At 43.8% G+C, this 18,618-nt stretch overlaps 1 protein-coding gene across 1 annotated transcript in view; it reads left to right on the forward strand.

The window, feature by feature from the left end:
- IL31RA (interleukin 31 receptor A) overlaps positions 1 to 18,618 on the forward strand; it is an 883,863-nt gene that overhangs the window by 606,237 nt on the left and 259,008 nt on the right. The gene's annotated exons all lie outside the window — the stretch shown is intronic.

Raw genomic sequence — 18,618 nt, forward strand, 5'->3', positions numbered from 1 at the left:
GAGTGATTTCTTTTTCATTATCTCCTGGGGAGAGCAGAGTCCATGATTCTCTCTTTTAATTACCCTGAGTATGCAAATGCACAAAATCATCTGCAAGCTCTGCTCATCTGGCCACTCCCCATTTTCCTTAGTAGTATGTAAAGGTCTTCCCACCTTTTCCCATGTTGATGGATAGCTTAACAAATGGCCCTTGAGAGCTCTTCCCACTGATTTTGTAACACGTTATTGATGCCGAGGAATACAAGGACATTTCCACCAAACACAGAAGCACTTCATTTAGTTAAGAGGAAGTACTTCTATTTAGTGAAGATTCACCTCTTTGTAGCCTCGTTATCTTCTCTTGACGAGGTTTCACGTTATCACAGACTTTTGAATGAAAACGCTCAAAAAACAATCACATTGCCAAAATTCATGCACACCTCGTGGTTCTTTATGCATCTGTAGTGTAGAATATGCAGGTGAGATTTACCCAACAAGGTAGCACTTACTAACTAACCAAATAAAAGTACTCCAGTTGGGTAGATGTTTTCGGCAAGCTTGGGACTCTTTTTGGTAAAAATGAGTTTCAATTATGTCCCTGGTGCTGATTTCACAGAAATTAAACCTCAACGAGAAGCACTTACAAATAAAACATAGCAGGCGCCTCAGTTGAAGCTCCACTTCAGTAAATGATCCTAACTTCTTGGGCTTGTCGAAGGCAAAGCAAGTGTGTTTTCTCTCGTAGTCCACGTTGAAAAATGATATGAAATCCTTAATGGAGGTGAACTTTTTTTTATTTTTATTTTTTATTTGTAGCACAGGTGTAGAACTTAACAGAGTACAAAAATATAAAATAAAAAAATACAAAAAGCAACATGCCTAGCTTCCATTGCGCATATACAATATTCATAGTTCATAATCCATTTTGAGACAGAAAAACCATCATCCAGACATTTCATACAAAATTATTGCACAAGAAGAAACATGATGTAGAGGAAATTAGAAACAAGATCAGATGTAAAAAAACTCATGAATTATGATAGGATAACAATATGATGTGTAGTGGCTGTGATGAGTGATTTATTTCTTGTCGTCTACTGTTAAGAGAAGAGTCACTCTTTTGAATACCCTAAGTATGCAAATGCCCAAACTCCAGAGCACCACTCATACTCCCACTCGCAGACCCACACAGGCACTCACATATCCATGCAGAAACCTACACAGGCACGCTCACACCCACTCAAACACACACAGGCACTCATAGACCCACTCACAAACCCACACAGGTACTCACAGACTCACTCACTGACACACACACACTGATACTCACATACCCACTCACAGACCCACACAGATACTCAGTCACAAACTCATACAGGCACTAACATAACAGACACAGCCACTCTCAAAGGTGACAGTTTGCAGTTAGTATTAAAAAGTTAAAAACAGTAGAAATTCACTGAAAAAAGCCAAAGGTCGCAAGGACGTTATAGTTAGGAAATAGAACTTAAAAAAACCTTAGCAATTCACTGAAAAACACAAAGGGTACAGGGTTGTTATAGTTCAGCTCAGAATTAATTAATACAAAACCATTGAAATTCAGCAGTTACAGTTACCTGATCTAACTATAACTTATGTCACTGCAATGCACTGTTTATGACTTCACATATTATATCACTCATGACGTGGTCAGTGACATCACTGATGACATCTCAAACGACATCACTGATGACATCATTCACAGAACCACTCATACACCCACTCCCACTCCCATACAACCTTTCATATGTCTACTCATATACCCACACAACCTCACATACCCCTTCACAAACACATAACTCACACACACCCACTCACTCATACAGCCACTAACACAGCCTACCTGTACAGCCACATACATACCCACTCAGCCCTACAGCTACTCACATACTCACTCATGCATACAGCCACTCACACTAGCATTCACTCACCTATAGAGTCACTCACTCACCACTTTAGCCACTCACCAGCTACTCAGTCACACAGCCACTAAAAATAGCACTTACTCACGCATGCAGCTACTCACACAGTCACTCACATACCCATACAGCTACTCCCACATTAATTTACTAATTCATTTAACCACTTACATACCCATTTACACATCCATACCACCAATCACACACCCACTTACTCAAATTTGTAGCAAGTCACACAGACACTTACTGTGCCAAACAGCCACTCACACACACACTTACCAACACATCCTTTCAAGTAGCCACTATCTTACCCATACAACACTAACCCTTCACCCACCCATAGAGACACTCAAACAGCTACCCAGTCACCAAAACAACCACTCACACTCCCCCTACTTCACATATTATATTACTCATGATGTGGTCAGTTACATCACTGATGATATCATTCCCAGACCACTCATTCACCCACTCACACTCCCATATAACCTTTCATATGTCTACTCACACACGCACACCACCTCGCATTCCTCTTCAGAAACACAACTCACACACACCCACTGACTTACTCATACAGCTACCAACACAGCCAAATCACCCACCTATACAGCCACTTACACACCCACTCACCCATACAGCCACTCACACTAGCATCCACTCACCCATAGAGCCACTCACAGGGCCACTCACTCACCAATACAGCCACTCACCAGCTACTCACCCACACAGCCACTCAACCAGCAATCTCATATAGCTACTCACACAGCCACTCACTTATCCATACAGATACTCACACATTAATTAACTCATCCAGTTAACCACTTACATATCCATTCACACATCTATAGCAGCTGTCACACACCAACATACTCAGGTAAACAGCCAGTCACACAGACACTTACTGTACAAAACAGCCACTCACACACACTCACTTACCCCCACATCCATTCAAAGTAAGTAAAGAAGTAAGTAAGTAAAAGTTTATAAATCGCTCGATTGCCGAGGCGTCTTGGCGCTAAGATAGCAGAGATATAGGAAAGCCCAGGAAGAGAAGGTTGTTACTTAGCAGGGAAGAGCCAGGTTTTCAGACAGGCTTGAATGTGGGTGTGTATTGATAGGGATCTGATATTAAGTGGCAACTCGTTCCATAGTTTGGGAGCTAAATATGAGAGACTTCTGCCACTCCATTTTGTCTTCTTGACTCTTGGGACCTTAGCCAGTGCTTGGTCTGCTGACCTCAGGGAGCGACCCGGAGTGTACCATTGGGATAATTTGAGATATTCTGTGGGTCCTCCACCATGTAAGGTTTTATGAACCAAACAAAGCGCCTTGAATTCAGTTCACTCCTTAACAGGGAGCCAGTGAAGTTTTCTAATGGCCCCAGATATGTGATTATATTTAGGAAGGTTCAGTAGAGTCCGGGCAGCTGCGTTCTGTAGGGATTGCAATTTGTACATCTGTCTCTTATCCACCCCAAGATAAAGAGCATTTCAATTATCAATTCGAGACACAACGAGTGCTATCACCACCGTTTGTTTCAACTCCATCGGGAGGAACAGTAAGATCTTGCTCAAAATTCTTAAAGTGAAGTAGCACGTTAAGGTAACCTGATTTATCTGTCCCATTAAGCTGAGCTGGGTGTCAAACACCACACCTAGGTTTCTCATTTTGGTCACAGGTAGTGGACAGGCTCCTGCCGCTTCCAGCCACTAATCAGGGTTCCAGATGGGAGGACCTGGGCAGAACTCCATCACCTCTGTCTTCTGAGTAATCAATTTCAGATAATTGAGGTTCATCCATTGAATAATGTGGGCCAGACAGTAGTGAAACCTGGCTGAGGGCCCCTTTCCTGAAGAGGATATGGAAATCATGATTTGTGTGTCATCAGCGTATGACACAAGTGAAAAGCCATGGTGCTTAACCAGTTTCGTCAGTGGAATCACATATATATTAAACAGTGTGGGTGAAAGCGCTGACCCCTGAGGGACTCCGCATGGAAGGTGGAAATTGTCTGATTTGAGATTATCCCATTAAGGAGGTAAAAAGGGCCAGAGCGGAATCCCAAATGCCTCCAGCCATTGCGTGAGAACAGAATGGTTCACCGTATCGGACGCGGCGGATAGATCCATGATAGGCCTAATGCAAGCCTTCTTCCACGCTAAAGGAAAGTAACCGGACTTTATGACGGTGTTTAGTAGAGGGGCAAGAGTCAGACTAATTAGGTTGGAGACCCCATGAATAATGTCTGGGGACATGGAACATCTGGAGAGGCAGACTTTATGGTCAGCAAAAGATTATTCACAGAATCAACCGTAATAGGTGAAAAACTGACCAAATGATTAGATATTGCTGGCCCTTGCTCCAGTTCGTCAAGGGGTAAGGTTTGGGGGGGCAGAACCTGTCCACTCTAGTATGGTGTAGATAGATTGAATTTTGGTTTGGAAGAAAGACGCCATATTGTCACATAGGGTTTGATCAGGACTGAACTGATTTTCCTGTTGGAGTTTAGATATTTTATTGGGTAGAATTCCTTCTTTGCCCTAACAATGGCAGCTTTGTATTCTGTTAGAGCCTGGTTATAGTGGTTTTTTCCTTCTACGGTATAGTCTATCCTCCAAGTGCGTTCTAGTCTTCTGCACTTAGATTTCAGAGTATTTACCTCTACAGAATATCAGGGGGCAGTGGCTCTGTTCCTTCTTTGGTTGATCAATCTCATGGGGGGCACTTGATCTATATCGGATCTAATCCAATAGTCATAGCTGGCTGCATCCCGGTTGCGATCACATGTTAGCATTGGTACATTGTTGCCTAACAGATTAGCTAGGGTGTCGGAGTTGATATTCCGCCAGGATCGAGCGGAAGTTGGTGGTGGGCGCTTTACTAGCGAGGATGGAGTCTGTGTAGCAGGTAAAGTGAAGAATATTGCCCCATGGTCCGTCTATGTGAGTGGCAGAATCAGTACTAGCGCGGTACAGAGGGAGTCCATCACCCTCATTTCCGGGGGCCATCTTAGAGAGGTGACGGTCTAGTGGTTGCACTAGGACCATCAGGAGCCTCCTATTTAAAGCTCACATGGGGCTGACGCGCAGCGGACGCGCGCAGCGGACGCGCGCAGCGGGCACACCGATGGCGCGCCGGAGGTGCGCCAGAGGTAAGCCCGTCTGTGCCCGTCCGTGCCGCGGCCGGGACTAGGGACACCCCCCTTGGCCATCCCAGTCACGATATACATATTTCTAGAGATATGATATACTCGCTGCAGACCCAGGATAGTTGCTGCCATAACACACTGCAAGCAGACACCTGGCGGGGACCCACATGCTGTAAACACTGTAGAGCTGAGCTAATCCCGGAGATACATACCATTACGCCTAACAACTTTACTACTTTTCGAGGTGGACTCATAAACGCCAGGTCAATGTGTAAATATGGAGCGCATGTACATGATCTAATTGCGGATAACGATCTGGATTGCTTGTTTGTCACAGAGACGTGGCTTAAAGCCTGGTGTACCCCTGATGTTGTTTTAGCTTTGCCGCAAGGATATCACATCCAGCGATTGGATAGGCAGATACAACGAGGGGGGGGGCTCGCCATTATCCATCGCGAATCGATCAAATGCACCTCATTTGAACTCCCAGATATCAGGGAGGCGGAAAGCCTGGGTTTCAATCTCCATATACACATGACCACTACTTTTACTTTATCTGGAGTATTGATATACCGACCACCGGGTCAACAGAAAAACTTCCTAGATAGTGTAGCTGAGGTGATCAGCAATCTTGCCCTTAAATTTGCTAATTTTACTGTTTTAGGCGATCTAAATCTTCACCTTGATTCTGACTCAGATTCAAATGCGTCTTGTTTTAAAGATCTAATAGACGTACTAGGGCTGACCCTATTAACACGGGACCCTACGCACAAGGCAGGACATTTATTGGACTGCGTATGCACAAATATAACATCCTTAAAGGTAAAACCGCCCTGCCCTCTAACCTGGACCGACCACATGTTCATCCCATTTGACCTCTTAATGGAGGGGAAGGGGATCAGAAAGGGTCTCCCTAGGGCTGACGCCAGTATGAAACATGATTGGAAGAAAATAAGCAAGGATCCAGACCTGCAGCAGAGAGCTGCGGCACTTAAACCCACTCTTACGGGTGTCACGGAGGCAGATAATAAAAACTTCAATCACTGGATTAAGGAAATCTGTGGTCCCCCTAAGGCCACAACCCCCAGTAAACTACACAATAACAAAAAATCGGCACCCTGGTTCTCACTCTCCTTGAAAGAGAAACATGTAGAGGTTAAAAGATTGGAGAGAAAATGGCGCCGTTGTACAAGGAAGAAGATCTCAGCCACTATAAAGAATCTAGGAGGCAGTACCATGCACAGATTAAAACTGCCAAAAAGGAATATTACTTAAAAGCAATTGATTCTTCAAATAATAAACAGAAAGAGATGTTTAAAGTAGTCAACGATTTTATGAAACCAAGGTTCCTCCTATCAGAGATCCCTCCCTCCCTCACTTTATGCAACTCGATTGCTGATTTTTTTGAGCAGAAAATATCAAACCTCACCAAAGACTTTTCTGAACAGTCTGCTGTCAAAGCAATAGAGGACTTAGAAACTGCCCCTGGAGTAGCACAATGTTGTGATTTCCTGCCTATTAGTTCAGAAGACTCACGTCAATTGATTCTGTCCACTAAATCTGGCTCTCCCTTTGACCCCTGCCCCCCTATGCTGTTACATGCCTTAGTTGATACGGTTAACCCCGTTATAAATAACATCATAAATTCATCCCTGTCCTCTGCCGAGATTCCATCGGAATGGAAACTGGCGGCAGTAAAACCTCTGCAAAAAAAATCCTTGCCAGACCCCTCAACACTCTCCAACCTCCGCCCAATCTCCTTGCTCCCGCTGCTTTTTAAAATGACTGAAACTGTGGCGACCAAACAGTTGACTAAATTCCTGAGGATGAGGACATCCTGCACCCTAATCAATCAGGGTTTCGGGCCTCACACTCCACCGAGTCTGCCCTTTTGTACACCGTGGAGACACTGAAGACCGCCATGGATCAAGGGAGGAAGGCCGTCCTTGTCTTACTTGATCTATCGGCGGCCTTCGATACGGTGTCCCACTCAATACTGATCAGTTTATCAATTGAAAATGTTCTGAATTCACATAGTAATGTATTCTCCACAAGTATTGGCTGTGTTAAGGGGTTTGAACATCACATTAAACTGAAGGATAATGCCATACCTGTTATACATAAAGTTAGGCATGTACCACTATCGGTCAGATAAGAACTAAATGAACTTCTGGGCACACTTTAAAAATATGGTGTAATTGAACAAAATGATTCATCTGAATGGGTATCTGCAGTAGTTATTACTAAAAAAGGAAATGGTTGGATTATGTTCTGTGCAGATTTAAGATCATTAAATAAAAACACCATAGTGGATTGTCATCCTCTTTCGAGAATACACGATATGCTAAATTCAGTTAGTGGGTCTCAATATTTTTCAATAATTGATTTAAAATGGACATATCAGGTGAAATTATCTGACAGTTCACAGGATCTGACCACTTTCCTAACACATTTTGGAGCATATCGGTATGTCGACTACCTTTTGGTATGCCGTCGGCTGCCAGTGTATTCCAAAAATTGATTGAGGATTTATTTGATGGTTTACCAGGTGTCCAAGCTTTTCAAGATGCCATAATGGTTCATGCTTAAACAGTAAATGATTATGTTATTTTGAATAAAGTTTTGGAAATATTGGAGAATATTTTTGAAAACAGTCTTGAGTATTTGGGGCACACAGTATCTGCCCCAGGGATGATACCTGAATTTGATTTAGTGAAGGGTATCAGAAGCATCTGTTCCTCAGAAGAAAGATTCTTTGAGGTCTTTCCTTGGAATGAGCGAGTACTATCACATTTTATGCAAGGTTATGCTGTCTTGGTGGAACCACTAAGACGACTATAAAAAAAAGGTGAACTTTGAATGGAAGAGTGACCAAAAACCAATTTTTTCAACACATTAAACAGGCTATATTGATTGCACCTGCTCTTAACCCCTTCGCTGCTAGCCCTCCCCCCCCCTGACCCCCCCCATGTGCTAAGCCTTTGGCTATTTGGGGTAGTGCGCCCTTAGGCCCCTGTAATGTTTTGACCACATAAGGTATCCATGCCAAATTTGGGTCCTTTTCTTCCAACATCATGGGGATTCTAAAGGTATCAAGGGTTTGTGAATTCCCCTGGAGGGGTCCCAGAAATTAGCCAAAATACAACAAAATGTTGTTTTTTGGGGGGGGAAATGGGAAAAACGGGCTGCAAATGAAATCGTCTGGGTTTTTCTGTTAAAATTTTATCAAAAAGGGTTTATGGGACTGAAATCAGCATTTCCCCATCTTTTAGGGAATGATAGACTATTGTCAGAAAACCAACATTTTTTACACACTTTTGGCCTTTTTCTGGGACATAGCCTATTTTAGCTATTTTATGTGCTTTCAACCTCCTTCCAGTTAATGGTAGAAATGAGTGTGAAAGTAATAATGGATTCTGGAAAGCTATACATTTTAGAAAAGTATACAAAACTCCGAATTCAGCAATGGTTCATTGGTGTAGATCCTTCAAGGTTATAGAAACTAACAGTTAAATTTAGGAAAAATTGAAAAAAACAACCTTTTGTGTCAACGTTTTCACCTGTAACTTCTTCTAATTATGACAGCTCTTTGAAAGCAATATACCGTTACATCTGCTGGACCTTCCTGGTTGTGGGTTCACCAAGAACCCGAGGAACCCAGAGTCAAAAACAGAGCAGCAATTTGCAATGGTTTTTTATTATGTACTGGGTATATAGCAATTATTGTGGGAAAATGTATACATGGAAAAATCGGTATGAAAGACACATATGTATTTCTAAAATGGGAACAAATTATAGAGTTTAGAAACAGTACATATTTGCACATTTTCGAAATTGGGAATACTCATACTGGCATGAGAATTATCATTCATTTTTCAAAATGACTTATTTTTTACACAATGTCTTTCATTTGGAAGGCAGAAATGCATCAAAAATCAATAGGTAATAACAGATGCTTGACAAATCTGAATTATGCTGAATCTCCCGATATAAATGGTACCTCACTTGTGTGGGTAGGCATAGTGCCCATGACCGGAAATGGCTCAAAACCCAGCGCGAACATACCACATTTCGCAATGAACACGTACTCTTTTTTTGCGAAGTGTCTGGCTGTAGTTTTTTAACACTAGCTCTGCCAGCACCTAGGGAAACCTGGCAAACCTATACATTTGTAAAAACTACACAGCCAGGGAAATCCAGTATGGGGTGACTTGACTGCCTCCCACCAGGTTATGTTACCCAGAATCCCTTGCAAACCTAAAAAATTGTCAAAAAAGCGAATTTTCCCCACATTTCTGTAGTGGAAAGTTCTGGAATCTGTGTGGATCCACAAATTTCTACCCACCCCACGTTCCCCAAAGTATTACGAGAAAAATGGTACCTCACTTGTGTGGGTCGGCCTAGTGCCCGCATCAGGAAACGGCGCAAAACGCAACGTGGTCACACCTCAATTTCGCAGTGAAAAATTACCCTTTTTTTTGGCAAAGTGCCTAGCTGTAGTTTTGGAACCCTAGCTCTGCTGGCACCTCGAGAAACCTAGCAAACCTTTACGATTTTGAAAACTAGACACCCAGGGGAATCCAGGATGGGCTGACTTGACTGCCTCCCACCAGGTTCTGTTACCCAGAATCCCTTGCAAACCAGAATGCCTTGCAAACTAAAACATTCTAGCCGCGATGTTTTGATGCAACATCAACATTGCCTATCAAAAAATGTTTTGGGCCCTTGCCTGTCGCGGGTACTTGGGCCTCCCACACAAGTGAGGAATAATTTTTATCGGGAGACCTGGGGGACCACTGAGTGGTAGGAAATTTGTGTGAGCCCGGTAATGCCACGCTTTCCCACACAAAAATGTGTGAAAAAAGTTATTTTCCAGCTAAAATTGAGGTTTGCAAGGGATTCTGGGTAAGGAAACTTTGGGGGATCCACGCAAGCCATACCTCCCTGGAAACCCCCGGGTGTATAGCTTTCAGAAATGTGTGGGTTTGGTAGGTTTCCCTAAATGGCTGCACGAGCACCGGCCCAAAAACCCAGGTGACCCCCCTTGCAAAACCAGGTGGTTTGGAGATAGGCAATTTTGATGTCGCCTCACTACGTTTTGGGCCCTTGCCTGTCGCGGGTACTTGGGCCTCCCTCACAAGTGAGGCACCATTTTTATCGGGAGGCCTGGGGGAATTCTGGGTGGTAGGAAATTTGTGTAAGCCCGGTAATGCCACGCTTTCCCACACAAAAATTTGTGAAAAAAGTGATTTTTCAGCTAAAATTGGGGTTTGCAATTGATTCTGGGTAAGGAAACTTTGGGGGATCCTCGCAAGCCATACCTCCCTGGAAGCCCCAGGTGTCTAGTTTTTCAGAAATGTGTGGGTTTGGTAGGTTTTCCTAGATGGCCGCCGAGCAGGGGGCCAATAACCTAGGTGACCCCCCTTGCAAAACCAGATCGTTTTGACATAATTAGTTGTTTAGTTCTGCAGCGTGAGAATTTTGGCATAATATTGCAAGGAAAATGTGACAGTCATTTGGAGGTTTGCAGGACATTGTGGATAAAATAACTTGTTGGAATTCACTAGAGAGATATCACCATGTACTCCCATGGGTTTACGACAATATCTACAGTTGGTAGGTTATTCTTAGATGGAATGTACACCTTGGCAGAGAGACTAAAAAGACAAAGACTCCTGCACAACCATCTATTCCTCAAACGCAAACACATACTGGTTGGATTTGACACGAGGGTGAGTGATGGTTCAGTATATAATATTGTATTAACATGAGATTTCACAAAAATGAAATCCACTGTCAATAATTAAATGGCCAAGCGGCCAAACAGTGACTCGCAGTTCGTGAGCTGTAAAGCCACTGCAAGGCACCAACCGCTTTATAGGCCATTCACACACCTTTCATATGTGATACACACAAGACCATTCACACCACCAGGCATGAAATCAACACATCACAACATTCACAAAGAGGGGCAAGGTACACCCTGCTTCAGAAAGACAAAAAAGACAAAAATTACTGCACAGCCATCTAATCCTCAAAGACACACACATGCTGGTTGGATTTGGCACAAGGGTGAGTGATGGTTCAGTATATACAATTGTATTAGCAATTGATTTCACAAAAATGAAATGCACTGTTAATAATTGAAAGGAAAAGAAACTGAACCATTGACTCACAGCTCATGAGCTGTAAATCCACGATAAGGCACCAACCTCTTTACAGGCCATTCATACACCTTTCATACGTGTGACACATACAAAACATTCACACCGCCAGCCGCTGGCCCATCACATTACAACACTCCCACCAGCAGACAGGGCCATTCAAGGGCCCATCTCTTTCACACGCCCACATTCCTGACACAGAAACTACACAAACTGATGGATTGCATGGAGTGGCGCTCAGCTAGCAGTGTGTGTAGTGACCAGCATCAAGTCACTACTCACACACCGCCAGCCGAGCGCCAGTCCACGCACACCGCCAACCAAGCACCAGTCCACGCACACTGCCAGCCAAGCACCAGTCCATGGATACCACCAGCCAAGCGCCAGTTCAAGCACAACGACAGCTAAGTGCCAACACATGCACACCGCCAGCCAAGCACCAGTCCACACACACCTCCAGCAAAGCACCAGTCAACACACACCGCTAGCCAAGTGCTGACCCATGCACACCGCCAGCCAACGCACACCGCCAGCCAAGCGCCAGTCCACGCACACCACCAGCCAAGCGCCAGTCCACGCACACCGCCAGCCAAGCGCCAGTCCACGCATCCCGCCAGCCAAGCGCCAGTCCACGCACACCGCCAGCCAAGTGCCAGTCCACGCACACCGCCAGCCAAGTGCCAGTCCACGCACACTGCCAGCCAAGCGCCAGTACAAACACACTGCCAGCCAAGCTTCAGTACATACACACAGCCAGCCAAGCGCCAGTACAAACACACCGCCAGCCAAGCTCTAGTACAAACACACCGCCAGCCAAGCACTAGTCCACACACACCGCCAGCCAAGCGCCAATCTAAACACAGTCAGCCAAGCGCCAGCCAACGCACACCGCCAGCCAAGCGCCAGTCCACGCACACCGCCAGCCAATCGCCAGTCCACGCACACCGCCAGCCAAGCGCCAGTCCACGCACACCGCCAGCCAAGTGCCAGTCCACGCACACCGCCAACCAAGCGCCAGTACAAACACACTGCCAGCCAAGCATCAGTACAAACACACAGCCAGCCAAGCGCCAGTACAAACACACCGCCAGCCAAGCTCTAGTACAAACACACCGCCAGCCAAGCACTAGTCCACACACACCGCCAGCCAAGCGCCAATCCAAACACACAGTCAGCCAAGCGCCAGACCACGCACACCGCCAGAAAAGCGCCACTCCACTCACACCGCTATCACATTTAGGAATTTATTTATATAAATAAGAAAACACAAACAAATTGCAAATAGATACAAATCTGCTCGCACAAAAACTGAAACTAAAGACACTACACAAATGCCAACCTTGAAACTGAACAAAAAATATTAAACAATAGAGGCCAGGCAGTTCACTTTACCACTCATGGATGCTCTCAAAAATTATTTTGCGTGTGGTACATTCTAAAACAAGCAGACACACACAGCCCAGGGTTAGAAGGACACTCCGGGCAGTACATACGAGTCTCCTTCCGCATACCTCTTCGCCAACAGACTCTACATCTCCTACTGGGCAAGTCTTTTGAAGGTGTGGGAGGAATGTGATCAGGAAAGTGGCGATGTTTCAATCTAGCAACATCCTCCACCACTTCAACTCTAGGAACACTTGCCTGTTCCACTAAAACAAGGCTGCCTATTACAGACTCCGAAAACTTAACAAAAATCATCTTTGACTCAGGACAAGAATCCTGGAACTCAACAAAAGCATTAAAGGTTGCCAAGTGGAAAAGATGGATAGCCAACTTCTTGTACCAAATGTAAGCCTTACGTAGAGCAGCGTGAGGTTCCAACCTCTGATCTACTCTGTCATCACCACCCATGTGCCTATTATTGTCTAAAATGCACACAGGTTTGCGCGCTTCAGTAACCTGACCTCAAACAGTCACAGGTGCAGATCTTTCAAGGATGGTAGTCAGTATTTAGACATCTCTCCTGTCTGAAAACTTCACAGCTAGAAGCTTCTCGCAACGCGCTGCACTGTCCCCGCACAAGCTTTTGACAAACTAGTTCTTTTGGGAAACCTTTATGGTTAGAGCAGATTGAGCCACAAGCAACAGTGTCTACTTTGGCCAATTCCCTGAACAATCACACACCAGTGTAAAAGTTATCTACATATAAATGGTGGCCTTTGTTAAGAAATCATCTACCAAGTTCCCACACAATTTTCTCAGTCACTCCAAAAGTGGACCGACAACCAGGGAGGTTAATCCTTGATTCCTTACCTTACCTGAAATTACAGACATATCCTGTCCCACTGTCACACAGCATATACAGCTTAATTCCATAGCATGCCCTCTTACTAGGAATGTATTGCCTAAAAATCAAGCGGCCCTTGAACAACACCAAAGACTCATCCACTGTACTTTCTTTCCCTGGAGCAAAGATCTCAGAAAATCGATCAACATAGTGATCATGGACAGGCCGAATCTTAAAAAGACAGTCACAATCAGGGTGATCTCGTGGCAAAGCTAAACCATTATCGACAAAATGCATCATCCAAGCAGAAGCAAATACCTATCACGACTCATGACTGCCGGAAATATAGCAGTTGCCATCAAGGGACTGGTAGACCAATATGAAGCCATTGATGGCTTCCTTAGCAAGCCCATCAAAAAAGTTAAACCCAATAACTTCTTCATCTCTTCCAGATTTGTGGGAGTCTACCGGGTAGCTTTAGAGTGGGGCTTAAGGCTGGCACTGTTGTCCCTCAAAAACTGTTCAGCATACAAATTAGTCTGATCAACAATCTCTGCCAAAAACACATCGTCCATAAACAACTGAAAAACATTTATCAGCAAAAAGTTTTCAGTATTCACTTTACACCCTGGAACACCTGTAAAGTCTGGCAATGCCGGCTGCACCATGCCTAGGGCAACCCAGAGGTCAGCACTTTCAACAGGAAACCTTGCAGCCCCAGGCTGCAGCCCAGCTGCCTCTTGTCTCACTATACCAACGGGAAGTCTTGCAGCCCAAGGCTGCAGCCCAGATGCCTCTTGCCTTACTATACCAACGGAAAGTCTTGCAGCCCCAGGCTGCTGACCAGATGCCTCTTGCCGCACTATCGGTACATCAATGTCCTCCTCTAACACAGGCACTTCATCCGCCTTAAGAGTAGCTTCATCTGCACTGAGGGTATGTTCATCATCGGATGATGCTATGTGGAGAGAAAACTCACTGCCCCTCCCACCTCTGCCTCAGAATCAGAGTCAGTCTCTGGACCATGGTCAGAGGAAGAATCAAAAAGCATACCAACAACCTGCTGAGCAGTAATCCTGTGGCTAGCCATTATCCTTACTAAGAAAGGAGACTAGACGAACAAGTCAACAACCAACACTGCAAAATAAGTAAATAAAAAACATGTGTGCCTTTATCACAAAGATATATATACTCAAAAACTATACGATTCACTTACAAGAGACAGCTACACTCACCAGCACCTACTCTGCAAAGACACAGCAAAAATCAACGATAACCCACTAGAAAGAAAAAAAAACAATGGCAGAAAGGCCAATTATACTAACCGATCTGCCCGGGGAGGGCGGGGGGCAGAATATACTTTTTCTTAATTAAGGGCCCCTGGAAGGGAGTCTTGCCCAAGGGATCGCTTCCAATTTTAAAAAAAGGATCTAGTGGGCTTTTCTTCCACCCCCCCGGGGCCAGAAACGCCCAAGAAATCAGGCTATCTGTCCCCAGGGGGGCAGAATTTAATTTTAAAATACATTTGGCCCCTGGAAGCGACCCTTGCCCAAGGGGTCGCTTCCATTTAAAAATAAATAAATTCCCTGGTGCCTAGTGGGGTTTTCTGCCCCCCCGCCCCCAGGGGCAGAAAGGCCAAATAAAAAAACCGATCAGAATATACTTAAAATATTTTGGGCCACTGGAAGCAACCTTTGCTCAAGGGGTCGCTTCTGAATTTTTTTAAAAACAATTCCCTGGCTCTAGTGGGCTTTTCTGTCCCCCGTGGGTCCAGAATTGACCAAAAAACGGCCGATCTGTCCACAGGGTGGCAGAAAAGTCTGAATTTAAATGTCCCCCATAGGAAGCAACACTTGCCCAAGGGGTCGCTTCCTTTGCTCACAAAATAACATCCCTGGTGTCTAGTGGGGGCATTCCTGGTGCACGATCGCGACGCTGTGCGCGATCGTGCACCAGGAATGACCTGCATTGAGACCTCAGGGGAGAGAAAATACTGTTTCCTCTCCCCCGATGCCTCAAGGCATCCAAAGTTGGCCCCACCGCCCCACCAGGAGGCCAAAACCTACCTCCTTCTCCGTGGACGCACTGGAAACAAATGGTTTCCAAGGCGTTCAGTGCTTCCTGATGACGTCCGCGCGTGCTGTGCATGCTGACGTCGTGGGGAAGCGTGGGGGGGTCGGGTGGCAGCGGAAACTCTTCTGCTGTGGTGCCACAATCAATGCCCCAAGGGGGGAGCGCCAGCGCTCCCCCCAGGGGCTGTGCTCATGACGGAGCGGTTCCGTCATCAGCACAGCCCAACCGATGCTCATGACGGAACCGCTCCGTCATGAGCATTGAAGGGGTTAAGTCCCACGATTCCAATGGGAGAAATATTATCCCAGTAGAGTCTAGCGGCATAGGTTTAGGGGTAGTTTTCACTTAGATGGTAGATGGAAAAGAATATACTGTAGCCTTCCATTTGAGAGGATTAACAGAAGGCAGAAAAGAAATACAGCACAATTGAAAGAGACGTCTTAGCGAGTTTTTGGGCAGTGGAAAAATTGCAAAGTTATTTATGGGGTAAAGAGATTGAAATTGTCACGGATCATAAGCCGCTTTTATTCATGTTTGATTGTTCTAAAGATACAGCAACAGATTCATAAAGGTTGATCAGACTAATGTCCAGATTGCAAGAATATAATTTTGTGGTCAGGCACATATCTGGAGGTTTGAACCAAAAGGCTTATTGGCTATCCAGATCACCTATTGAAGAAGTGGATGAATATTGTAATGTGTCTCATCAGGAATGTGTGATATGTGTTGTTGATGCAACTAGTGGTTGGGAAGGTTGCATTTCCGATAATGAATGGATAGAAGCTATGGAGAAGAATTTAGTTTTGAAGACAGTTAAAGAAAATGTAATTAAAGGTTGGCCACCAAATAGAAATTTGGACAACACATTAAAAAGTTGTCGCCTAGTTGCAGATGGATTTACTATTGAGGATCAGTTACTTTTAAGACATAATGTTGTTGTTCCACCATATACATCAGGAGAAAGATTAATTACATTTTCACATGATGGACACCCAGGTGCTACAGCCACATAAAGATTGCTGAGGAGACATTATTGGTGGCCAGGTGTGGATAAGAATGTTGATGCTAACAATGACAAGTGTTTAGAATGTGTGAGTTCAGACAAGTATTGGCAGACTTCTAAGGAGTAAATCCATTTGGTTGCCATTCCTTAAGGACCTTAGTTGAAATTAGGAACTCATTTTGCTGGTCCTTTTAATTCTTTGACTGAAGATATGCATTTGTTACGTTTAACAGACCATTATTATAACTGGGTGCATTATAAATGTAGCTCTAGTGGGCTACAGTTATTGTCATTAAATTTTTACAAACCATCTTATCCATAGAAGGCATTCCTGTTATCTTTGTATCAGATAATGGCACTCAGTTAAGGTAAAAATAGAATGTTGTACTTTCTTCATAAATATTGCCTTAAACAAGAAAAAAACACCTGTATATAATCTTTCATCAAATGGCTTGGGGAGGGAGTTAATAGGTTTTTAAATGAGGGCATTTAAATGGCTTTGTCCTCCAATTTGCCTGAGAAAGAGTTTTAAGGAAAAAAATCACTAGTTGTAATACTCATCATTCAGTTACGGGCTGTTCTCCTTTCTTCTTGATGAGAGGGGGAGTCGGTCAAATGTCTCTGACATCAAAGATAAATAAGAATGGGATGCAAAATTGTGTTACTGATATTGGGGATGCTAATTTAGAAGTGAAACACAGGATTGAAGAGAAACAGAAGAAAGACAAGTAGTATTGCAATTTGTGTAGAACAAAAACAGTTGTCGGTAGGGGACTGGGTGTTAGTGAAAAAAACAAATAAAGTACAAAAAGGTGAATCACATTTGGTTTTCACCTATGCAAGTTTTGAAAATATCTGAAAGTGTAGAACTATTGAAGAATAAAGGATGGTGAAATAAGAGTGCAGTAGTATTACTTTATCAGGGCAAGAATTTTTTTTTTAAATTGCACTGAAGTAGGTAATTCTTTGCCTGATATCTTTGATCTACAGGTTCCTGAAATTAATGTACCAGACACACAAGAAAATAGTAATGCAAACATATTTTTTAATGAAAATTATGATTGTGGGGTTGAATTATAGGATGATGGTATAGAAACTACTGCTCGAGCAAGAAGAAAAGTAGTTGTGCCTGTTAGACTCAAAGATTATATTCTTTACTAATGTCATAATATTTATGGAGTATTGATCTTTTTTTTCCCAAAAGGAGAGAAGTATTGTACTGGGCTCTAACAAGTAGTGCAAGGTCATAGTGGGATAGTTTAGAATGGGGGTATTTATAATTTGGATTAGAACGTTGGGGGCAGATGGAAACCTGCACCAGATGAGTGCTCATCTGTTTGTATTTGTTCCCCTTGTGGGCCCAATTACATGGATTTGTAAATTGCAATAAATCAGTTAACAGAACCCTACTGCATTCCTATGCTCACTACAAGTACAGTACTTGTTCTCGAATGCATAGCGCCCAATATATAAAGTGCAGTCCTTACGCAAACCAGACGGTTTTGGAGTAACACAGCGATCTGACTTTTTATTGTAAATATCCCCTATTATCTTTAGCTACAGCTTTCGAGTGTTGGTATCTTTTGTGCATTTGCATGAAGTTCTGCCTCTTTCCCTAGTAGAGGCTCACCTTCCATATCAGGCTTCCTTTTGCCTCATTCTTCATATTTGATGAATGATTGCCTCTGGAAGTGGTGAAGGTAAGCACACTCTGACTTCGTTGGGTGAAGGTGGTCTCTTTTTTAGTGAGTTGTGTTTGTTACTAAAGTGACACTGCTTAAGGCCATTCAGACAAGTTACACTGTCCTACAACAAATTTAAAGTTAACATGGATTCCTAACTCAATGACAGGCAATTATTCAAGAATGTGAATCTGTTAAAAAAAACATCAATTAGGTTCGGAAACTAGTTTCAGGTAAGTAGCTTCTTTCTTACCACCAGCAGTACCAGAGGCATGATGTTCAGTATAAGGTATCAGTTGCTCTTTACAACTCCCTTCATTCATCCATTCATTAACTGACTCACTAATTCATTCACCATTACTGCCATTAACACACCAGCATTGA

This window comes from Lissotriton vulgaris, chromosome 3_1, assembly GCF_964263255.1.
Source record: "Lissotriton vulgaris chromosome 3_1, aLisVul1.2, whole genome shotgun sequence".
Lineage (NCBI taxonomy): Eukaryota > Metazoa > Chordata > Amphibia > Caudata > Salamandridae > Lissotriton > Lissotriton vulgaris.